The sequence below is a fragment of the Eschrichtius robustus genome, chromosome 12 (genome assembly GCF_028021215.1).
Source record: "Eschrichtius robustus isolate mEscRob2 chromosome 12, mEscRob2.pri, whole genome shotgun sequence".
NCBI lineage: Eukaryota > Metazoa > Chordata > Mammalia > Artiodactyla > Eschrichtiidae > Eschrichtius > Eschrichtius robustus.
The window spans coordinates 13,546,652-13,573,041 of NC_090835.1; the positions used below are offsets into that span (position 1 = coordinate 13,546,652).

Here is a 26,390-nt window from a genome sequence, read left to right on the forward strand (position 1 = left end):
CACTTGGTGTCCATGGACAACATGCCACCTAGGATGGGGGCTGCCCTACTCTCTCCCAGAGGAGAGGCTGCACCCGAGCTCATGCTCCATGCAGGGGAAACTACACCATCGCACAGGGCCTTAAGGTCTCTGGGAGCTCAGACCCAGGATTCTAGAACTCCTACAAATAGCTTGCCTGGGGCCAAGCAGCCTGCTTATCCTTTACTGACAAAGGTAGATCATTGGAGAGAAGGGGGCCTTGACGGGAACACAAACCCGCATTGCAGGCTCAAGGCAGTCAGGGTCTAACTTATCTTTTGGTTGGGTATGGAGGATTAGGGGACCTTTGGCTTTTCTCTGTGCTAACTCTTGACCTATGTGACTTTCCCAATAAATCCTGTTCTCTAGTCCATGATGTGTGACATTGTGGAATATGTCCTGAAATCTATGGGAGAGATGTATGTAGATTCAGATGGGACCTGCCATAGCAACTATGAACAATATCATCTTTAAAATGCCCAAAACAAAGCACTTTACTATAAGATATATAGGCATTTGATATTAATAGAAAGAATGCATCACAGAAATACTTAGTAAATTGTGTAATACTGGCCAATGTTTCAAAGGAGTTAATAAAAATATGCCATGAAATCCTAAGACAAGCAAAGAAAGTATAGTATCACCATCAAAGGATGTACTATTCCCTCTAAAGTATAACTCAACTCATATCTCAAATTCTGTATTTTACCTGGTTAAACACTGGTCACATACTCCATGTGATATGAAACTGTGTCTAATATGATAAATATTACTTCTTTAATAAGTTTATAATTTTTCCAAATATAGTCAGTTCTTGAGTGTTTCCACTAATAGACTGAGATCAGAGACAAGAAATCTGCAAAATTCATCACATTTATCTTTGAAAAAGAGTAAGGAAAAAACTACTCTAAATACCCAAGTAATACACACACACGGTTACACAGAAAGACACATAGACACATACACACACACTTTTCTTCCGATCTAATACTAAATAACTCTCCAAGCTCCACACTATTATATCCTGATCAACCAGACACTCCAGGGAAATCATCCTTTACCAGATTATTTATTTAGGAAGAGCAAAGAATTTGCATATTTTCATGGAATCAATGGATATGTAAATATTACCTCGTCCATAGAATCGGCCTAAGGGATCTTGATCAGTAATGTTTCAAATTTTCAAAAGAAAACAGCTTCTCAGGAACGCTATTCAACATTATTCCAAGAATGTAGCTCTCCAATGAAATACAGACTGAGAGTCATTAACTAGGTAAGCAAAGTGATGCATTATGTTCCCAAAATCATCTCCCACTTTTGAAAATTTATCTTGAATATGTGCCAATAGATTTTCAGGAAGCCCAATCTGCATGCCATTCCCAAATAAGTCAAGGTCTTCAAGGTACAGTATTCTTAAAATACAAAAATAATGAGACTGCCTGAAAACATCGATTTATGTAAAAATAATGTGATTCTTGCCAGACTGCAATGTTTATTGAAATACATGATTTTATTTAAATACAAGTATAACTGTTTGGAACTGACTGGGACATCACAGGTAATCAATATATGTGACTACCTCAGATGGTGATGATGATAACATAGTCTCTACTCTTCTTCCTAGTACCAAATGGTTAAATTTTTATCAGATACCATTAGCTACAAGGCAAAACTGGCTTTAATCATTCAGTTTAGAAGAAGATGAAAGAAATCCATCGACCCACATGTTCCACTTGCTAAAATATCTTCAACACATCTAGATCTTAGCCAACGCAGGACATTCTTATGGAACCTTAATCTGGCCACCTAAAATATGACCTATTCTTTCTATCAAAAATACCCAATCCAGATTCTAAGATGAAATAAAAATGTGTCATCACACAGACTTGAAAATCAATTAACTATTGCCTGATCATTTCAGGGGCCACAAACTCAACTTTCAATTCAGTTCAACAATTTACAAGTGATGTTACTATAGGAAAGTGTTACTATGGGAAAGTTCTATCTAAGCCACAGTTTTCTTATTTATTAAGCAGGGTTGATCGCAGTGTATCTACCTACCAGGATAACTGAGAAGATCAATGGAGGCAGATACATTCAGCTGAGTTTTTGTCATATTGTAGGTGCTGAATGAACACATGGTAGAGACTACTGAAAGTTTCATAGTCAAGAACTATTTGAATGCACATGGCATTCCACTGTCATGTTACTTACTTATTGGCCAAAATTCTCCATGCTGTTAGTCAGTCAATAACCACCAAAACATAAAATTAAATCAAAGAGAGTTATAGATTCTATTGTACTTGGTATATCAAGTGGATGTTTTAATATATTTAGAAAATGTATAGCCCATATATTTGTTATTCTTCTTATTGTGTATATTACAATTGTACAGGCATATACAATATGTGAGTTCAGAAAATGTTGAATGAGTGCCATGTATGCTCAAATTAGGAGTCATAGAGGAAAGAAATCTCCTTAAAGATATCCAAATTCAAATTCAGACTCCCCATTCTGACACTGCTTCTCTCCCCAATATAGTGACCTAATTACAACCACTCGGTATAATACAATAAATACCAAAATAAATGCGGACAAAGCATCTATTTTGTTATGTACAAAATGTATTTCCTAACATCTGTGTAAACATTTCAAAAGCTACGAAAACCTTAAAAATAAACACTTTATTTGCTACCAACACAGAATGGACCACTCCAGAAAATGGTTAAACCGATCTTCTCTTTAAGAGAAGTTCAAACGCATATTTTGAATGATATTTGTATTTTCCTAACTTCTTTAAGAATGATGGAAATCATGTAAAGACAAGTAAAGCAAAGGTTTTAAAGACAATCACATGTGTTTTCTCATCTACTGGTGTGATATTAATTGCACTGAGGTAAGGACAAGATGACTAAAAGTTGGGGTCAGGCTAAAAAACTTCAATGATTGCTTCTCTTTCTCTACTGAAATAAAGACCAGGTTACTATACATGGCATTCAATGCTCACCTTTCTTCTACTTCTTCTCACCCTACATGACAGCCCAATGGGGATTTTGTTTTTCTTTGTTTACTCTTTAAACATATGCACCTCATTCTCTTTTCCAGATTCAGAAGGCTTTCACCTGCTTGGTTAAAATTCACAAACCTACTCATATTGAAAGGGCAGCTACAATAGCACCAAACCCTACATTCCTAAGTGAATCCTAATCTCCTTGACACTGCCAACTTCCTGACTCAGCACCAGAGCACTTGACCTGTGTCTCTTTAAGGGCCCTTGTCAGTTGATAGTATGCTTAACTGATCATTTATTCAAAAAAATTATCAAACATCTACAAAGTTCCAGGCAATGTGATCATGGAGATACAGCACTGAACTCTACAGACACATTTTCTCTTTACGTGAAATGTACAATTTAATTGTAGAGACACACAAGTAAGTTAGTACAGACTGAAATAAGAGCAATTAGTAGATGTAAACTGTCATAAGCACTGTAATGATTAAGCAGCAGGTTAATTCAGGAAACAATGAAGGATGCTCTTTATGAAGGGCCATGAAGAAACTTTTGGGGTGATGGAATATTTTACTTGCGGTGATGGTTTCGTAGTTGTACACATAAGTCAAAATGTATAAATTTGTACATTTTTTTAAATAGTGAGTTTTTTACATGTCAATTATACTCCAATAAAGTTTTTGTTTTTGTTTTTTTTTTAAAGAAAAGAGAGACCAGTGGAAAGGTGCTGCTTTAGTTTCATCAGGTAAGGTTCTCTGATGGAGACGGATTAAAGTGCAAAGTCAAAGAATAAAGCCAGTCACAGAAAAACAAGGGGAAAGACCAAGACAGAGTGAACAGCAGGTGTAAATGTCCTGCGTCAGGAAGAGACAGACTTATTTCAGTTCTGGAGAGGTTAGAATTCCTAATGAGCCTGGCAGAGAGTTGCATGGGAAGAGGTGAGAGAAGAAGGCAGGGACATCATACATAGGACACAGGCCTCTACATTTTATTCCATGTGCAGTAATAAGCCACTCAAAGTTAAGAAGCGTGATAAGGTAGATTTACGTTTTGAAATGATCACTTTGGCTGCTACATGGAGAATGGAACAGAAATGGAGAAGAGTGGAAGAAGAGTGAACATGAGAAGACCAGTTAGAACTGTTCTGCGTCATCTCTGTAAGAAGTGCTGAGAGTCTGCCCCACTGCGGGAACACAGGAGATGAAGAGAAGTGGATTGGGGTGGTTTTAAATTCTTTGATGCTCCTCCTTCTGAAGGATGGAGCCTAATGCCCTTCCCTATAGTGTAAACAGAACACAGGGACTCACTTTGACAAACAGAATAGGGAAGAAATGGCCTTCGACCACCATGGCTTGCACCTAGGCACTGCGGCTTCCTTTTGCTTTCTCTCTGGGCCATTTGCTCTTGGAGGAAGCCGAGGGCTCTGCCATGAGGACACACAGCAGACACAGAGGAGCTCTGTGTGGAGAAGCAGAGGCCCCCCTCCAACTGCCAGGATGAGCTTGCCAGCCATGGATGTGACGGAGCCAACCTGAAAGTGGATCCTCCGGCCCCAGTCAAGCCTTCAGAAATTGCAGCCCCAGATGACATCTGACTGCCACTTCCTGAGGTCAGAACCCCCCAGCTAAGCTGTTCCCAAATTCCTGACAAAAAAAAACTTGCATGAGTCAATAAATGTTCATTACTACTTTATAAAGAGAAAAAAAAGTTGAGAATGACCCTAGCATTCTTCTAATGCTTCCATTATCCAGATATCTTTGTGGGTGGGGAATGAATGGCTTAGATAGTCCTGCCTAAGGAGAAATTATACTAGAAGACACACGTTTAAAACATTGGGCTTATTATGATAACAGCAATGGATGGCTAAAAACAGAAACAAGATTGCACTTTCACAGATCACTGAACTGAAAGGCACTTCAAAGAATGTTAAAAATAAGGCACTGAAACCAAAGAAACTCGTAAGTCCCATTTGTAAGAGGCAACTGGACTCTCTCAGACTTTAAGAATGGTTTCTGTGTTAAATCTCACACAACTAATACCACAACTACTCAGCACTCTGTCAAAATATCACGTGCTTAAAGGGCCTCTAATCACAATAATATTGTGTGCCATGCGGTCCCTGTTCCAGGACCCCATTCAGAGGTTAGTCCGGCCCCTTTATGTCACTCACTGTGTGATATTCTGGATAGGCAGAGGTAAGTAAGAAGATGGGTCATATTCTTTCTATTTACAAAAGCTTTGAACATCATTAAATAGAATAATAAAAGCAATATAACAGTATCATTACATGTCTTAGCCCACAATTGATTTATACTAATTTTTGCATAGTACATGGGGTCAAAAATACAATTATTTCCACATATAAAAAATAAGGCATGAAGAGAACATAATCTCACATAAAAATATGATTTACCTGAATCAATACTGCCAGAGTGCATCTGATACATCACGCTGGGGTATTACATCTATTTTGAGGGTGAGAAAATGTCAACCTTCTATATTAGCATTTCCCAAAATGTGGGATGCACAGCACTGGTATGAGACATAATTTTTAGACTGTACAGAGACAAGGCACTAAATAATACTGACTCACTCCAGAATAAATTCATTCCTTCTTGAATTCTCTTTGATTTCTTCTGATTAAAATAAAGAAGAAAGTCTGAGTTGATGTCAGCATGTCTTAAAAACCTGTCTAACATTTGACAGTCTTATTTTTGTGGAGAAAAATCAGGACTCGGAATCAGAGTCATCTGAGAACAAGCCAGGCTTTCACGCATTTGTTTCTATAATATTTACTTTTATGGTTATTTTTTACTTGTAACAAATGACACTGCTATGATGAAGTTCTTTTGGTAAAAAAAAGGAGTGAATAAAAATGGAAGTAAACATTTTGTAATAAAGTATAAAATAATAGAAAAGAACCTGAAAAGCATATATATATATATATATATATATATACATATACATATATAAATCATTTTGCTGTACATCTGAAACTAACACAACACTGCAAATGAACCACACTTCAATTTAAATAAATAAAATGCTGGCTAAAAAAAAACTGGACTAAATAATAATACTCTGTATACAAGGAGTATACAGATTGAACAGAAATAGATGATCACTGAAGTGTAAGTGAGGGTAACACTAGCCCAGAAAACTCATTTTGCTTCCATTCCATTATTTACTTATGCAGAATCTCAGGTTTTAAGTGGTAGAGTTATTTACTTAAAATTATAAAACTACAAAGTGGCAAATATTGTTCTAGATTCCTCGGATTTCTATTCATTAACATAATAAAAAGGTAAGAACAAACTTCAAGAGTGATTTCTTCTCTGTGTGTGTATTTTTTTTAATTTTTTGATGTTAGTAATACTGTTTGTTTTTCCCTCAGTCTACTGCAATATAACTGACCTACAACACTGTATTAATTTAAGGTATCCAATGTAATGATTTAATACATGTATATATAAAGAAATAATTATCACTATAAGTGGTAATTACTTTCATTCATTAATACGCATAGTTACATTTTCTTCAAAAGTGATTCCAAATCACTGAACAAAACATTTATTCATTTACTTCTTTATTGAATTGGGGATTAATTTAGATATTATGAAATCATAAACAATTATGAAGTACAATTGACTGATAATCTCCTTTTCCCTTTCCTCAACTTTTTATTTTTTTATTTTTTAAATTAATTTTATTTATTTTTTTATACAACAGGTTCTTATTAGTCATCAATTTTATACACATCAATGTATATACATCAATCCCAATCGCCCAACTCATTACACCCCTCCCCACCCCCCTGCCACTTTCACCCCTTGGTGTCCATACGTTTGTTCTCTACATCTGTGTCTCAATTTCTGCCCTGCAAACCGGTTCATCTGTACCATTTTTCTAGGTTCCACATATATGTGTTAATATACGATATTTGTTTTTCTCTCTCAACTTACTTCACTCGGTATGACAGTCTCTAGATCCATCCACGTCTCAACAAATGACCCAATTTCATTCCTTTTTATGGCTGAGTAATATTCCATTGTATATATGTACCACATCTTCTTTATCCATCCGTCTATCAATGGGCATTTGGGTTGCTTCCATGAACTGGCTATTGTAAATAGTGCTGCAATGAACACAGGGGTGCATGTGTCTTTTTGAATTATGGTTTTCTCTAGGTATATGCCCAGTAGTGGGATTGCTGGGTCATCTGGTAATTCTATTTTTAGTTTTTTAAGGAACCTCCATATTGTTCTTCATAGTGGCTCTATCAATTTACATTCCCACCAACAGTGCAAGTGGGTTCCCTTTTCTCCACACCCTCTCCAGCATTTGTTGTTTGCAGATTTTCTGATGATGCGTATTTTAACTGGTGTGAGGTGATACCTCATTGTAGTTTCAATTGCATTTCTCTAATAATTAGTGATGTTGAGCAGCTTTTCATGTGCTTCTTGGCCATCTGTATGTCTTCTTTGGAGAAATGTCTACTTAGGTCTTCTGCCCATTTTTGGATTGGGTTGTTTGTTTTTCTAATATTGAGCTGCATGAGCTGTTTACATATTTTGGAGATTAATCCTTTGTCTGTCGATTCGTTTGCAAATATTTTCTCCCATTTTGAGGGTTGTCTTTTCATCTTATTTGTAGTTTCCTGTGCTTTGCAAAAGCTTTTAAGTTTCATTAGGTCCCATTTGTTTATTTTTGTTTTTATTTCCATTACTGTAGGAGGTGGATCAAAAAAGATCTTGCTGTGATTTATGTCAAAGAGTGTTCTTCCTATGTTTGCCTCTAAGAGTTTTATAGTGTCCGGTCTTACATTTAGGTCTTTAATCCATTTTGAGTTTATTTTTGTGTATGGTGTTAGGCAGTGTTCTAATTTCATTCTTTTAAATGTTGCTATCCAGTTTTCCCAGCACCACTTATTGAAGAGACTGTCTTTTCTCCATTGTATACCCTTGCCTCCTTTGTCATAGATTAGTTGACCATAGATGTGTGGGTTTGTCTCTGGGCTTTCTATCTTGTTCCATTGATCTGTGTTTCTGTTTTTGTGCCAGTACCATATTGTCTTGATTACTGTAGCTTTGTAATATAGTCTGAAGTCAGGGAGTCTGATTCCTCAAGCTCCGTTTTTTTCCCTCAAGACTGCTTTGGCTATTTGGGGTCTTTTGTGTCTCCATACAAATTTTTAGATTTTTTTTCTAGTTCTGTAAAAAATGCCTTGGTAATTTGATAGGGATTGCATTGAATCTGTAGATTGCTTTGGGTAGTATAGTCATTTTCACAATATTGATTCTTCCAATCCAAGAACATGGTATATCTCTCCATCTGTTGGTATCATCTTTAATTTCTTTCAACAGTGTCTTATAGTTTTCTGCATACAGGTCTTTTGTCTCCTTAGGTAGGTTTATTCCTAGATATTTTATTCTTTTTGTTGCACTGGTAAATGGGAGTTTTTCCTTAATTTCTCTTTCAGATTTTTCATCATTAGTGTATAGGAATGCAAGAGATTTCTGGGCATTAATTTTGTATCCTGAAACTTTACCAAATTCATTGATTACCTCTAGCAGTGTTCTGGTGGCATCTTTAGGATTCTCTATGTATAGTATCATGTCATCCGCAAACAGTGACAGTTTTACTTCTTCTTTTCCAATATGTATTCCTTTTGTTTCTTTTTCTTCTCTGATTTCTGTGGCTAGGACTTGCAAAACCATGTTGAATAACAGTGGTGAGAATGGACATCCTTGTCTTGTTCCTGATCTTAGAGGAAATGTTTTCAGTTTTTCACCACTGAGAATGATGTTTGCTGTGGGTTTGTCGTATATGGCCTTTATTATGTTGAGGTAGGTTCCCTCTATGCTAACTTTCTGGAGAGTTTTTACCATAAATGAGTGTTGAATTTTGTCAAAAGCTTTTTCTGCATCTATTGAGATGATCATATGGTTTTTCTTCTTCAGTTTGTTAATATGGTGTATCACATTGATTGACTGGCATATATTGAAGAATCCTTGCATTCCTGGGATATATCCCACTTGATCATAGTGTATGATCCTTTTAATGTGTTGTTGTGTTCTGTTTGCTGGTATTTTTTTGAGGATTTTTGCATCTATATTCATGAGTGATATTGGTCTGTAATTTTCTTTTTTTGTAGTATATTTGTCTGGTTTTGGTATCAGGGTGATGGTGGCTTCATAGAATGAGTTTGGGAGGGTTCCTTCCTCTGCAATTTTTTGAAAGAGTTTGAGAAGGATGGGTGTTAGCTCTTCTCTAAATGTTTGATAGAATTTACCTGTGAAGCCCTCTGGTCCTGGACTTTTGTTTGTTGGAAGATTTTTAATCACAGTTTCAATTCCATTACTTGTGATTGGTCTGTTCATATTTTCCATTTCTTCCTGGTTCAGTCTTGGAAGGTTATACCTTTCTAAGAATTTGTCCATTTCTACCAGGTTGTCCATTTTATTGGCATAGAGTTGCCTGTAGTAGTCTCTTAGGATGCTTTGTATTTCTGCGGTGTCTGTTGTAACTTCTCCTTTTTCATTTCTAATTGTATTGATTTGAGTCCTATCCCTCTTTTTCTTGATGAGTCTGGTTAATGGTTTATCAATTTTGCTTATCTTCTCAAGGAACCGGCTTTTAGTTTTACTGATCTTTGCTATTGTTTTCTTGGTGTCTATTTCATTTATTTCTGCTCTGATCTTTATGATTTCTTTCCTTCTGCTAACTTTGGGGTATTTTTGTTCTTCTTTCTCTAGTTCCTTTAGATGTTAATGTTAGATTGTTTATTTGAGATTTTTCTTGTTTCTTGAGTTAGGCTTGTATAGCTATAAACTTCCCTCTTAGAACTGCTTTTGCTGCATCCCATAGGTTTTGGATCATCGTGTTTTTGTTGTCATTTGTCTCTAGGTATTTTTTGATTACCTCTTTGATTTCTTCAGTGATCTCTTGGTTATTTAGTAACGTATTGTTTAACCTCCATGTGTTTGTGTTTTTTACATTTCTTTCCCTGTAATTCATTTCTATTCTCATAGCGTTGTGGTCAGAAAAGATGCTTGATATGATTTCAATTTTCTTAAATTTACCGAGGCTTGATTTGTGACTCAAGATGTGATCTATCCTGGAAAATGTTCCATGTGCACTTGAGAAGAAAGTGTAATCTGCTGTTTTTGGATGGAATGTCCTATAAATATCAATTAAATCTATCTGGTCTATTGTGTCATTTAAAGCTTGTGTTTCCTTATTTATTTTTATTTTGGATGATCTGTCCATTCACGTTAAGTGAGGTGTTAAAGTCTCCCACTATTATCGTGTTACTGTCGATTTCCTCTTTTATAGCTGTCAGCAGTTGCCTTATGTATTGTGGTGCTCCTATGTTGGGTACATATATATTTATAATTGTTATATCTGCTTCTTGGATTGATCCCTGGATCATTATGCAGTGTCCTTCCTTGTCTCTTGTAACATTCTTTATTTTAAAGTCTATTTTTTCTGATATGAGTACTGCTACTGCAGCTTTCTTTTGATTTCCATTTGCATGGAATATCTTTTTCCATCCCCTCACTTTCAGTCTGAATGTGTCCCTAGGTCTGAAGTGGGTATCTTGTAGACAGCATATAGATGGGTCTTGTTTTTGTATCCATTCAGCAAGCCTGTGACTTTTGGTTGGAGCATTTAATCCATTCACGTTTAAGGTAATTATTGATATGTATTTCCTATGACCATTTTCATAATTGTTTTGGGTTTGTTATTGTAGGTCCTTTTCTTCTCTTGTGTTTCCCACTTAGAGAAGTTCCTTTAGCTTTTGTTGTAGAGCTGGTTTGGTGATGCTGCATTCTCTTAGCTTTTGCTAGTCTGTAAAGCTTTTGATTTCTCCATCAAATCTTAATGAGATCCTTGCTGGGTAGAGTAATCTTGGTTGGAGGTTCTTCCCTTTCATCACTTTAAGTATGTCATGCCACTCCCTCTGGCTTGTAGAGTTTCTGCTGAGAAATCAGCTGTTAACCTTATGGGAGTTCCCTTTTATGTTATTTGTCGTTTTTCCCTTGCTGCTTTCAATAATTTTTCTTTGTCTTTAATTTTTGTCAATTTGATTACTATGTGTCTCGGTGTGTTTCTCCTTGGGTTTATCCTGTATGGGACTCTCTGCGCTTCCTGGACTTGGGTGGCTATTTCCTTTCCCATGTTAGGGAAGTTTTCGACTATAATCTCTTCAAATATTTTCTCTGGCCCTTTCTCTCTCTGTTCTCCTTCTGGGATCCTTAAAAAGTGAATGTTATTGCGTTTAACGTTGTCCCAGAGGTCTCTTAGGCTGTCTTCATTTCTTTTCATTCTTTTTTCTTTATTCTGTTCCACAGCAGTGAATTCCACCATTTTGTATTCCAGGTCACTTATCCGTTCCTCTGTTTTTCTGGGGTTTTATTTTGTTCCTTCATCTGGTACATAGCCCTCTGCCTTTTCATCTTGTCTATCCTTCTGTGAATGTGGTTTTTGTTCCACAGGCTGCAGGACTGTAGTTCTTCTTGCTTCTGCTGTCTGCCCTCTGGTGGATGAGGCTATCTAAGAGGCTTGTGCAAGTTTCCTGATGGGAGGGACTGGTGGTGGGTAGAGCTGGCTGTTGCTTTGGTGTGCAGAGCTCAGTAAAACTTTCATCCACTTCACTGCTGATGGGTGGGGCTGGGTTCCCTCCCTGCTGGTTGTTTGGCCTGAGGCGACCCAACACTGGAGCCTACCTGGGGCTCTTTGGTGGGGCTAACTCTGGGAGGGCTCACACCAAGGAGTACTTCTCAGAACTTCTGCTGCCAGTGTCTGTGTCCCCAAGGTGAGCCACAGCCACACTCTGCCTCTGCAGGAGACCCTCCAACACTAGCAGGTAGGTCTGGTTCAATCTCTCCTGGGGTCACTGCTCCTTCCCCTGCGTCCTGATGAGCACACTACTTTGTGTGTGCCCTCCAAGAGTGGAGTCTCTGTTTCCCCCAGTCCTGTCGAAGTCCTGCAATCAAATCCCACTAGCCTTCAAAGTCTGATTCTGTAGATATTCCTCCTCCCGTAGCTGGACCCTCAGGTTGGGAAGCCTGACGTGGGGCTCAGAACCTTCACTCCAGTGGGTGGACTTCTGTGGTATAAGTGTTCTCCAGTCTGTGAGTCGCCCACCCTGCAGTTATGGGATTTGATTTTACTGTGGTTGTGCCCCTCCTACCATCTCATTGTGGCTTCTCCTTTGTCTTTCGATGCGGGGTATCTTTTTTGGTGAGTTCCAGTGTCTTCCTGTCGATGACTGTTCAGCAGCTAGTTGTGATTCTGGTGTTCTCGCAAGAGGGAGTGAGAGCACTTCCTTCTACTCCACCATCTTGGTGCAGGGCCCCCCTTTCCTCATCTTGAATGCTACTGAATAAAGCAAGTCTTTGAAATCATAAGGGAAACACAAGGAATACAGAGCACCAACTTCAAACTTGACTCTATTTCCAGTTAGATAAATATTATGTTAAAACCAAGTTTTTGTGCAAATATCACACCACTGGGGAGACAAGCAGTCCCAAAGAGGGTGTCTAAGAACTCTGCCTAAGAGAAACAAGAGGAGAGGGGAGAATTCACTTTTACTTGACAATTTTTATTTTACAAAGATCACTTGTGTGCAACTCCTATTTGCCAGTCGTAGCAGAAGTTCATAACTTTTCAGTGAAATTCTACAGAGAATATCACATCAAGTTCTGGCAAAAACTGTTGACCCAGACAAATACTGCTGCATTTTTATTATTTACTCTTTTGCTCAGAGATGGGAATTTATTTTGGTTTTGCTTTGTTCTTTGAATTATTGTAATTCCCATGGGGGGGTGGTTTTTTTTCTGTGGATAAGACTTTGTTAGAGAATTTCACCCTTTCCTTTAAAGGAAGCACAGAAGATAGCATATACAAAGTGCATACTGCATCTGCATATATGAATACATTAGCCTAGTGAGTTTTAAACAAATAAATTAAAACTTTACTCATTTCAACACAGAGGGAGGTGAACAGCTGGGAGTTTGAAGGAGTGTTTAAAGACAATTTCATTAGCTTTACATCTGTATCCTAAGCTAAGATATAATTAGACTGAGAAAGTAAAGGAAGGCAGGAGGGAGGGAGATAGAACAGAGCAGGAGTAGGTCAGAGGGAGAGATAATGACTATTACCCCAGGGGGTGGAGAAAAAACAAAGAGACAATTTGAAGGGATATAAAATGTGGGGAGCTGGGGGAAACATACCTCCTGGGAGAGAAAGCAGGATCACTACACTGTGGCTGCATGCAAAATATAAAGCAATTTTGGTAGGTAACATCTACACATTTTAATAGTTTTCTCCAGAGTAACGGGTTAACCAATAACTAGGGAGGAAGATGATGAAGGGCTAAACTGCACAGACACTGGGGGAGGGACAGAAAGGTTGAGTTCCTGCTCAGGAGACGACCTATAAAAAGAAGAGTGTTGCTCCAGAAGGTCCCTGCTAAGGTCTGAGGCTGGTGTTGACCAGGTGAGAGTAGGAGTGAGATACCTGGTATTGGTGAAGCCATTCCTGCATGATCTTCAGCCACTATGATTTAGCTGCGCCTCTATAATGCAGAAATGATTATATTAGTCATCTTAGGCCCAGTATAATTTATATAATGTATTTAGAGGATTTAGAGGAGACCAGTGGACAGTAATTATTGCTGTTATTATTATTATCATCATCATCATCAGTAATGAATAAGTTGCCCAGGACTCTAAGTAATGTTTCAGTGGCAAGAAATGTGAACCATCAGGTAAAATAATAATTATTAATAGTTAATAAAATATTAGATGGGTGATATAGTATTCTCTATTTCAAAAATTCTCTAATTCAAATATTAGCATACAGCCCGAGAGAGTGGGTGTATATACAGTAATAAAATGCTTATAAGCATTTGTATCTATATGGCTATAGAGAGAACAAGATACAGATTTATTCTTAGAATAATATAATTACGTAAGAGAAATGGTCATCAATCCTGCCTTCTTTTCCTTCCCTATCTACAAAGGAGGTTGTGACCTGCCCCCTTCTTAGTCAACTTCACAACAAAATTAAACAGTATCACTTTTGACCTTTCCTCCACAGTTTTATTCATGATAGGCCAGATTTTGGCATTCTCTCCTTCTCTCTCACTCCCACTGTTCTCTTCCCTCTTTATTTATACTATGTAATTCAGGATCCACTGGAATTTACGAAGTAGACGTAAGTACATCGCTTTTATTGGGACTCAGTGGTAAAGGGGGAAGAAGGTTATGGCCATTTTATTGTTATTACACCCTGATTACAGGCCAGCCACTGTGCTAAGTATTTTACATCTAATTTCTCAGAAAATTAAGCAATTTTTTCTATTTCATACATTTAGTAACTACCCTTAGAGAAAGGTTTTGAACCCAGATTTATCTCAGCCCCAGGATCACGGTGCTTTCCACTATAGGTTGTACCAAGGAAATAGCTTCTGATATTTTAACATTATGGTTCATTGAGAAGAATAGTGTATTTTGCCTAGATTTCTCACTTAAATCTGGATTTAAGTTCAAGATTTAAAATCAAGATTATAAGCTCCTTAAACCATGGACTAAACCACAAATAACTTTGTATGCCCAACATCTATCACCACATAGCATGTAATAGATGCTTAGTAAATAACAAAATAAGTGAATAAATTAGTAAAGAATGTGTAAGTATTTTCAAAGAAATAAAAAGTTCTAACTTTAATAATCTCTTCTCAAAATTTATTTGCTGCTGTATCAAAAGTCTATAGGGGATTATTAGGCAACCTACCAAAAACCACCATCTCCAGTGGGGAAACAGTTGACAAAGGCAATCAAAAGCTTTTGTCCTAAACACCTCTAATAATAAAATTCCATGTCCATTTACATAAATAGAGTTTAGACATGTTATGACATAATAACAAGAAAACAATTATCAAGTCGAAATCAGAAAAAGTTATTATTATTGTGAGAAAAGTAAATCAAACCTTCTCAATTTAACCCTTGCTCTGAAAGTCATTAGCCATGTGAACTTGGGAAAAGGAATTAATCTTTTTGTTCACTGGTTTTCAAATCTGCCCAAGTAGAGACAGATTGGATGAGAGCACAACTTTGACAGCCTGTGAATCTCTGACTGTGGAAGTAACGTATTTGCTGCAAGGGATTGCTATGTTAACCACTGGCCTAGCCTTCAAAGTTCCTTAGAAAAGAGTAATGCTTTCTTCTGTAGTATCTCAGGTTGATCGTAAGTTGTTTGTTTTGACATTTGTTTCCACATCAACAAGCAGAATACGTTTCTAGCTGTGTTAATTCCTTTCTGGTGTAGATGTCATCTAAGTGGAAGCACTATAGCTGAAACGAGGGAGTTTATATTGATTTTTGTTTCCTTTTACTTAACTAGTTCAAGCAACGTATGCATTACAACCTTCATACCTTTCAAATAATAGATATGACAGCATGTTTCCCTCAGGCACTCTTAATCCAGGCAACTGCCTTCCCTTTTTGTATCAAAAGTATTTTCAAGACTTTGGTCTGGGACATAACCCTCTGATGGGGTGTGCGGTAATCACATAGTCAATACTATGGGTTTTTAATTTTGGCCCCCAGGGTGTTTGGTACAGACAGGCAGGAAATGAAAAGATGTTCTGCTCCCTACAGATGCTGATATGGGACAAAATTGAAAATCGGTGAAGTGGTGAAGTCAATGCACATCCTGACTCCTCAAGATCCCTCTCACAGCACAGAAGCTCTCCTTCCTTCTCGCTTCCAGAGGGATCCAATATGACACCTCAGGTGAGTTAAAGTCAGAGGGTTCATGCTGCCAGGGAGGTTTGTCCCTCATTCTTCTTCACTTATTGCAGTAGCTGCCCTTTGGAAGTGGAAGAGACACGAGGGGCTGGACTTTGAGAAACTTGGACTCGGATTATGCCACTAATTATCTGTGTGTCCTTGGTCAATGCAGTCAATTTGTCTTTAAGATAAGGTATAGGTTTATAATCCCGTGAATCATGTCTGAGGGAAGTTGGCTCCAGTAACCCTGACTTCCTGACAGCAAGACAGGCTCTCTCAGGAGGTAGTAACACTTGTGTTAGTTTTGTTTCTCAGAAGACTTATTTTTTGTTGAGATATAGTTCACACAGTATATAACTCACCCTCTTAAAATGTACAATTAAGTGGTGCCCTGGTCTGAATGTTTGCGTCCCTCCAAATTCTGTCTTGAAAACTCATGCCTTATGTGATATGATATGATGGTATTAGGAGGTGGGGTATTTGACAGGTGATTTGGTCCTGAAGACAGAGCCCACGCGAATGGGATCAGTGCCTTTATAAAATAGACTCCAGAGATCCCTTGCCTCTTCCACCAAATGAGGACACAAAGAGAAGTGGGCAATCTGCGATTTGCAAGAAGTCTTTGATCAGAAACTGATCCAGCTGACATCTTGATCTTGGACTTCCAGCTTCCAGAACTATGAACTGCTGTTTACAAGCCACCCAGTCTGTGGTATTTTGTTATAGCAGCCTGAACAGACTAAGACAAGTAGTTTTTAGTATATCCATAAGGTTGTTAAGCCATCATCATTAGATAATTCCAGAATATTGTACCACCCTAAAAGAAAACACATATCCACTAAAAATCACACCCTAAACCCTCCTAAGTTCTGCTCTGGTTCACTCTGTCTTTATGGATTTACCTATTCTGGACATTTCATATAAATAGGTTCATAGAATATGTGGCTTTACTCACTTGGTATAATATTTTCAAGGTTTATCCATGTTGTAATATCAGTACTCCATTCCTTTTTATGGCTGAATAATATTCCACTGCATGGGCATATGGCATTTTGTTTTTCCATTCATCAACTGATGGAAATTTGGGTTGTTCCCACTTTCTGGCTATTGCGAATAATCATGCTATGAATATTTGTGTATAAATTACTTCTGTTTTTGTTGATGCAATTTGCAAGCTCTCTGGAAATACTTTTTAAAAAATCCTCTGGTCTTCACTGTTTCACTGTTTTTGCTAGATGTAAGATGGTGATTCTTTCCTCTATGAAGGCATCTTTGAGGCCCTGTGGTAGAAAAGGGCACAGTACTTGGAGTATGAAGACATAGATTTGAATACTGGCTCTGTTGATTTCTAGATGTTTGACCTTGAACAAGTTCCATAGCCTCTCACAGTCTAATTTCCAAGACTATAATTTTAGAGAGGATTAGTGATGCCTGACCTCCAGGGTTGTTAAGAAGGTTAAACAAGAAGGGAATGGAAAAGCACATAGTAGATCCACAAAAGATGTTAGTTAAATTTATTCTTTCATTTATATACTATTTATTGACTGCCTGCTCTGTGCCATGTACTATCCCATATGCCTCTTAAAACCAATGAATAAAACAAATATTCCTACATTTATAAAGTTTAAAACCTGCAAGGAGAAGCATTTACCCTGTTCTTTGAATCAGCAACTTAGTGAATTTACATTTTGTACCTCTCCCATCTACACTTATCCCCAGTCAACTTCCCTTTGGGGCTATTAGCCAGGGTTTCTACTTCTACAAAGACAAGAAAAGGAGAGAATTATTCTCAGGTACAGTTATAGGTTAAGAATTAGTAGGTTAGTTCCTCTATCTTCAATGGCACTGCTATCCAACAGAAATATAATGTGAGGCACATATGTAGTTTTAAATTTTCTAGTACCTACATTAAAAGAAAGTAAAAACAAACTGGCAAAATAAATATGTTTTATTTAACCCAACATATTCATTTCAACATAATTGATATAAAAATTACCAATGAGGTATTTTATATTCCTTCTTTGTAGTAGGTTTCCCACATCCAAGGGCAGAAGTGCAGACACAGAAAAGAAAGCAATGTGAGCATGGACACAGACAAGAGAGTGATGTATCTAATACGAGCCAAAGAAGGCCAAAGACTGCTGCCACAGCCAGAAGGTAGAAAGGAGAAAGGAAGGATTCTTCCCTAGAGTCTTCAGAGGGAGCATGACCCTGCCAACATCTTGCTTTCAGACTTCCAGCCTGAGAATACTGAGAGAATACATTTCTGTTGTTTTAACCCACTCACGTTAGCGGTAATCTGTCACAACAGCCCTAGGAAACTACTACAGATTCTGATAACTCAGTTTGGACTGGCCATATTTCAAGGGCACAATAGCCACATATGGCTAATTTGAGCACAATATTAAAGTCTTTAGAGGAGAAGTCCTCTGTGCTCATTTTCCAAAACCTTACTTTAGAAATGAGAACCTTTGAGATAAGTCTTAATTGAGATCTGAAGGGGTGAGCCCTCTGCCTTAGAATCATTTCTTTCTGAAACAAAATAATCTGTTACCTTTCTTAAGGCAAAGGATTCTTGATTACTCTAAAAAGACAAAACATCCCAGCAATCCACTGGGTTTTGCAAAATAAGAAAACTATTTTTCTTTTATCTCTCTGAGCACAGAACTCACACCTTATTGTTCACCAAAATGATCAGTAATTGTACTCTAGCTGTAGGCTCAGGAGACATTCCTCCTTTATTTTCTGCTCTCCAAAGATGCTGCAACGTAATTCTATTTCCCTTTAAAATTAAGGAATAACATCTTTTTTGCGTTCATTACATCACAAAACAGAGAAAGAGCACAGGCCAATATCATACCTGTTAGTGGTTCACAGGCAAGGAAACAATAAGGCTCAGCAGAAAAATTAAATCATTTCAATACTCAGGACACCTCTTCAACATAAAAAGCCCTTCCTTTGTATCGTCAGGTATTCAATAAATTGCCCTGAAAGCCAGACTGACTTGAGTAAAGAGGCAGCATATGTACCGGGGGAAGAGTAAACCACTGGGTTATGAATCAGAAAGCCTAGGTTCCAGCTGATGCCATTGATGTCAGGAATAGAACCTTGGGCAGATCCCTGACCACTCAGATTCTCATATGTAAAATTGGAATAATGACAATTTCTGCCTGACTTGCCTCTCAAGACCGTTTACTATGACTCTCAAGCTTTTTGGAAGTATCAGTCTCCTGCAGGGGGAACGTGAGCTCACCTCCAGAGATTATGATTCTGTAGGTCTGGCCTGGGGCCCCGGAACCTGCATTTCTGATAAGTTACCAGCTGATGCTGCTCATCCACGGACTACATTCTGAGAACCACTGGTTTGTGGTATTTTACAAGATGCTAAGCCCCATGAGGACAGGTACTGTGTGTCAATAGATATCATAGCATAACTGTTGGAGGCCCTGGCTTTTGAGCTGGATAGGCCTCTATGAGCAGGACCCGTATGAGCTCTAATTCCTTGGGCAGGTCATGTAACCCCTTATCTAGGAAATGGGTTGTTCTGAGGTTAAATGGGATATTGCACTCAAGAATGTGATACTACACCTGGCACAGAAATGTTCAATAGACGTTTACTCTTAATGTTATTATTGTGCCTGTCTCTAGCCCTAACAGATTTGTTAAACAGACTGTTCAGCAAATATTTTATAGACTAACAAGTGCTAAACACATTAAGGGCATTATTAGCGTGGTGTGGGGCTACATCCTCATCAAACTCTGTTCTTGCTACAGATGAAATACATGGTTAACATCACCAATGGGAGTTTGGGAGGAGAGAAGAATGGAAAGGAGTCTGCTCGAGCCCACTCCAACACATGCATTAGGGTCTTCTATGTGCTCCTTTCTTTATCTTAGTTGTTTTGTTTTTTTTAGCAAAATGCATTTCAAAAATCTTCCGTCATTTTGAACCACCGGATCCTTCTCGTTTTAGAACCCCTAACTCTGCAACTTGATAAATTTCTAGGAGGCCCATCATAGACACCTCCCCAGCTTTTTCCCAGTGCCAGGCCCCCGGATAGTTGGCTCCACTGGCACCTGCCCCAGGGGCCTTGTTGCCAGGAGGCAGACCCTAAAAGTTGTGGCTGCTAAACATGCATATGGATGCCTCCTGGCTTGTTGCTGCTGGTGGTGATGATGGTGACGATGATGATGGTGATGATGACGATGATGATGATGATGGTGGTGGTGGTGGTGATATTAACAGCAACTAACACTTAGTTCATGTTACTAAGCCAGACATCTTCCTAAGTGCTCTACACATATAAATAAGTTTAATCAAATTAGGTATTTATTTTTCAGAGAAGCTTATCATTATTATTATATCCCTACTTTATAGACGAGGTCACATCTATAAAGGTGGGGGAAGGGCAACAAAGGTGCTATGAACTCTGCTTCAACCACTGAAGAAGAGCGAGACACCCGTGTGCTAGGAAGCTGATAGTGGTGGCATCAGCACCAGCAGCAGTGCAAAGAGGACAGAGATGATCTTTCACTTAGAGCTGAACTACATTGTTAGAGGGAAGCACAATCCTAGCACTGGCAGGTCCTCTAATACGGGCTAAATGACTCAATGAATGGCAGTTCACACTCAGTGTTGCTTGCAAGGATCAGACACTGCACTAAGTCCAAAGAACAGATACATGATCTCAACCCTCATAAACACCCCAATAAACACTTATTTTGTCCATTTTATACGTGGGGAAAAAAAAGCAACCCAAGACTTAGGGAGATAAAATAGCTTCATCACACAGCTGATAAGTGGCAGATCTGTCTATTTCATTTCAAAACCCATGCTCTTAACTTCCAGGTCCACTTCATCTCCAGGTGGTGTTTCTGGTTTGGTAGGAGATGCCACGGCTATTCCTTCACCTGCCCTCCACCTCTGAAGCAGTATCATTGATCCCACATTTCAACCAAGCATTATCACATTAGCTGATATTAAATGCATACAATGTTTGGATTTTTCACTTGTCTGTTTTTCTCCCCTCTTCCTAATTTATTTCATTCAACAGAGTTCAATCTTTTTTTTTTTTTTAATACATGTCCCAGACTCTATCAGCAAGGGAGTTTCATTTAGAGTTAAGACAACCAGCCTGGCTGAGCATGTCTAATGAAGCCATTAATGATTTTGCTTCAGGAGAGGTCTTAAATTGACTATTTCTAATAACTTTTGGTTTGTATCACTGCTACTATATGTCCATGCCGGTGGGGATATAAAATTGCTGCCAGTTTCTCTATTTACCGCAACATCTTTATTACTGATTAATATTTTCCCATCATGAAATGTATTTAAGTACTTAAATTGATATTCAAAAGGAGTTTTCCATTTGCTGTTTATTATTTTTTGGGTATATTTCTCCCTATTCTTTTCCTGAATTTTCTTCACTGGAGTCACTGCTTTTTAATCTAGTTATTAGCTTTCTTCTTGCTAAATCTTTCTACTACCTTGGCTTCATTTCATGGCCATGGTTTTGAGACAGCACAGAGAAACAGGAAATCCATTCTTTGGCTGCAGTCAGCATGACTGTAAATGCACTGGCCAGCCAGTTTCTTAGAAAGAGAGACAATAAAATAAAAGTTCAGTACAGAACTAGGCTTTGCAGTAACTGTGTGAAAACTGACATTTACTCAACTCTCTTTTGATCTTAATTGAACACTTGTTACTTTTGCAAAAACAGGCAGTACTAGGTTTAATATCTGTCTGGAATTGTGAATTATGTGAGAGCTGTCTGTTCTTCTATTTATTCTGGGGAAATATATGAGAGTCTTGAGAAGTGAAATACTGTTCCTGGCTGCTGCGCTGTGAGGCCAAGCTTTGAAACTCGCTTCTGTGTTCTCTGCATACTGGTGGGGCTATATGGGCATGATGGTGGGGAGCGGGGGGATGTTTCAGGGCAGGTCCTGAGCTTTGCAGGAATGTTTGATTAAGGGGTAACTCGATAAGATTGTGCTTATCAAGTTCTACTATCAACATCAACAAATACTGGAGGTTCCTACTGTACATGTGCGTTCTCTGACCCTAGAATAAGACAAAACCATCTACGGCCTACATTAGTCTTAGAGATAAGACACTTCCTGAGCCTAAAATGCCTTCTGAGGACCACTGGGCAGTGTCTCCACATGCTCTGATTGCAGGTGATGGCCCCTGGTTTGCATTTCTTACTGCCATAGATTCAAGCTACACCCCTGTGATTAACTATTCAACCCAGGCCTCCTCCTTGCTCCAGTTTTGAGAACACTCACTGATCCCAGAATACACCTCACGTGAATGACACAGGACCCTTTCTGCCCTGCCCACCCCAGATGCAGCTGTAACAGCAGCAGAAATTTTGTGAACAGATCAACAAAATGCTTACATTTGGAGAGGATGCACTTTCTCAAAAAGAAATAACTGCTGAAGTTGGTAAACCGCACCACAGAGATGGGAATAAATTTAGCCTCTCTGAAACCAACATCAACTGAGACTACATCAAGCATATATTTTTTTCACCCATTCACAGAGGGTTTTTAAATGTCTTCACACCTCTTGTTCCATATGAACATATGGACCAGCCATTTTATTCTTTTTCTCAAATCTGTCAATGTGAACAGAATCAGTAACACAAGTAAGGCAGAGGATCTGTGGGAAATTTCATATTAGATAAATGCAGTTTCAGGCTTAGCTGTAACCCTTCAGCATATATATCTGCCTTTCAAATCATGTGTTTAGCTAGAACTATACTTTCTTAGAGTTAGAAAGGACTTTAAGGGACCATCTGTTCAACACCCTCATTGTACAGAGGTGTAAACTGAATCCCAGGGAGGCAAAAACAACTTTCCCAGCAGCTGGCTAATAATAAAACTAGTAAATAGTAAAGCAAGCAAAAGACTAAAACTACCTGGTTGCAGGACCTGGATAATACCTCCAGGCATATCTATGTAGAGGCAGGCGTGCATGTACTCACATAAGTAGTGACACGCATGTACACATACAGATCCACATCCCAGTCAACACCTCAATAATCTCTGTCAAAACCATGTTTTCTGTCTGGTTTCATCCAAATTACTTATATGACCAATACTGGGCTGCTTTTCTGCTACTAATTGGCGTGTGCATGTTTTTGGTTTGGATTCCCCCAAAAGCAGAGCCTGAGAGAAGGACCTGGAAACAGTTTATTTGGAAGATAATTCCAGGAAGTAGGAGTGAGAAGGAGAAGGCAGAAGAGGGTACTGTGGGCAACAGGGCTCCAGTCTTGCTGGGGACCTCAAAGGAACCGTGTAGAATGTGCCTAGGTGTTCTCCTTCTAAATGACAGGCCCTGAGACCTTTATCTACTGATTCTCATGCCCCATTGTGTGAGGACTGCACTGAAGAAGAGAGTTAGTTTCTCATAGTTCCCCTTGCTTGTGACTTTAGAGAAAGGCTTGAGAAACAAAAATACAGAACAGGGACAGTCAACCCAGCCGTGGTTGAAAGCAGAAATGGGTGAGGGGATTGGGAGATTGGAATTGACATATATACACTAATATGTATAAAATAGATAACTAATAAGAACCTGCTGTATAAAAAAATAAAAACAAAACAAACAAACAAAAACATGGGCGAGGGGGTGCTGCACCAAGAACAACTGATACACAGTTCAAGGCACAATAACCACTTTTAATACTTCATATATTTCAATCTAATTTAAACAACACAGTTGTATGTATTAGCCTCAGAGGTGGCTGGTTCACTGCCTTAACATGAAAGGGACTACAGCATGCCTTGTGTCCAGAGTACAGCTTGGAATTGGAGACTGGGTCTCTCTCTCCTTTCTGGTCAGTAGGCAGCATTTGTTCATTTGACATATGTTTATTTATTTAGTGAATGGCACTATGCACTAGGCATTTTGAAGATGCTGGGCATACAGCAGTGAACTAACAAGATAGAAATGCCTGCCTTAACAAAGCTTCAGTCTGGTCAGGAAAGACATTTAGCATAAAGACAAAACTTATAGTTACTCATATATTGATAAGAACTCTGAAGAAAAATAAGAAGAGGGGTATAAAATGTTGGTGAAAAGAATTATTGCTATTTTATTTTATTTTATTTATTTACTGTGGTCAATAAAAGCCTTACCAATTAGGTGGCATTTGAGCACAGATCCAAAGAAGGTTAGAGAGCAACTGATGGGAACATACAGGGCAACAGCATTATTGGAAAAAGTCAGTAGAAAGATCCTAAGGTCTACTTACTTGGCACTGTGTCTAATAACAAATAAAAACTGAGTGCTTGAAACAGACTTCGCAACCTTGTGGGCTAGGAACAGCCTCTCCCCGGAAGACCACTTTGATTTGTTTCATACAGCCTTTTAATTTTTATTTTAAAATTAATTTGAGTTGGTTGGCAATGTTAAATAATTAGGAGATTTATTCATAAAAACTCAAAAAACTGGGAGACCTGGCATATAGGACCAGAGCGGTGCACTGGTTCGTACTTTAATGGGACATGTTTGCTCCAGTTTTCTGCAGTCACCAGCCTTCCCTCTTGTCAGCAGGAGTCACTATTCCTTTAAGAATGTTTCATTCATTTGTTAGCTTCTTTGCTCTTCTAGGTAGTTGGGTTATGTGTTCCCTGTTACTGTGTCCATCAGTAGTCTTTTCTGTTTTTTAATTACTGTCAGAGACTGAGTCTAGCTTTGGTAAGAGAGAACATTTCCATTGTACCATAAATTACCAATCAATTCCTTAAATAATTAGCAGACCTTTCAAGGTGCATCCCTTGCAGGAGGAACCTGTTTATATATTTGGATCTTCTATCTTATTTAGGGAAAAAGATCAGGAAAAAGCGTATTTGAGATTCACTAATTATGAAAAACATAATAGACATAAATTATTTTCCTTGCCAAAAACTCACCAAGAAATACATGACTAAGGAAGTATAGAAAAGGAAAAGAATGAACAGTTAAAGAAATCTGTTCAAAATTCAGAGTGTCGAATGCTATGTAAATTAATAAAATCAAGACAAATAGCAAGAAAACAAAAACATTAATTAAAGCTTGACTTTATTTACACTGAAGGAGCCATATGGTAAGGGGATATTAATGCCATGTAAACCAGTTCACAAAAAAGACTCACCAAAAAATCAATATACTGATTTCCTTCAAAAAACTAAGTGAATAAAAAAGACACAGATACACATCTTGGGTGAAAATTCCGAGTTTTTCAAAACACCACTGAGGAGATTAATGGCTCCCTTGATTTTCAACCCTTTAATTTCTGATATCTACTCAGCACAGTGAGTTACATAAACACATTGCTTTGGTCAAACACTGAGAAATCGATTCATTATGTTATGCTTTAGAGAATATGTTTCTCCCAGGAGAAGTTAGAGCCAGACTATCTCAGTTGAGGACTTTGGGGAGGGTCAAGGGTCATGAAAAGACTGGAGAAAAGGAAATGAGGCACAGAGCCTGAGGCACTGGCTTGGGGAGGGGGCGGAGATAAAGCTCCTGACCAGATGAGGGAGAGAAGTAATAGTTCTAAAAGAGACAGCTAGACGCCAACAGGTCCGTGATCAGGGAATGGCGAGGCTGCTATGAACCTAATTAAGGCAAGAAGTTTAGGATTTGAAGGTAGGGCATTCTAAAGTTTGTAAGTGGATGGGGGTTTACATTTAGAAAAACGCAGGAAGAATGAAAACCAAAGTTTAAAGAGTACATTTGCAACCATTTACTGGACAAATCGACAAGACAGCCACAAGGCTGTAGAGTGTGCTGGTCAAAACTATGGAATCTGGAGTTAGTCAGCTTTGGGTTGGAACCTTATTTTCTCTACCACCTCCTGGCTTGGTGACCTTGGGTGAGTTTCTTAACTTCTTAATGCTTCAGTAATAATATTAATAATAATAGCGACACAAGTAAAAATAAAGAGTAAATACCTCCTAGTGACCATGAGACAATGAAATAAAAGTACACGGAGGGCTTAGCACAGTGCCTGGCATGAGTAAGGGATCCACACATGTAAGCACTACTGTTACTACCTTTAATTACTCAACAGTTGCACATAATCTGCCATATCAAGCTGTCGGTCAATATAGCTATAGAACGCAGCTAATAGACTTCTGTGTCTGTCTTGCTTAGGAGTATATTCACAGATATTAACACAGAGCTGCCTCTTTGTAAAATACTCAATAACATTATTTGAATGAATGCGTGAATCAATGTCATGATGATCTAAAAGTCATTTTTTGTTTTATGTTGTAAAAACACAGATATATTCCAGGTGTCCCTCTTGGACTTGACACTCTGAATAACAAAGCAGGTGAACTAGACTCATTTCAAAAAGACCTGGAAAGACACCCACCATCCCAACCTGGAAACCAACTCTCAGTGCATGCTGGACTTAGGCAGCGTCAACACTGAGTTATGTATGTCAGCTGGCAGGCTCCTATCTTCCAGAAAACCAAGAAAGTAATAAATAGCATGTCTGAACTTTTTAAAGCCCTTGTCTAGCGGGTGACCATGAAAGTATGGTAAAAGCCTTGTGTCTATGCTTTCCGGC

General features: G+C 38.3%; 1 protein-coding gene across 11 annotated transcripts in view; it reads right to left on the reverse strand.

The window, feature by feature from the left end:
- CNTN4 (contactin 4) overlaps window positions 1-26,390 on the reverse strand; it is a 956,080-nt gene that overhangs the window by 463,969 nt on the left and 465,721 nt on the right. The window lies entirely within an intron of this gene.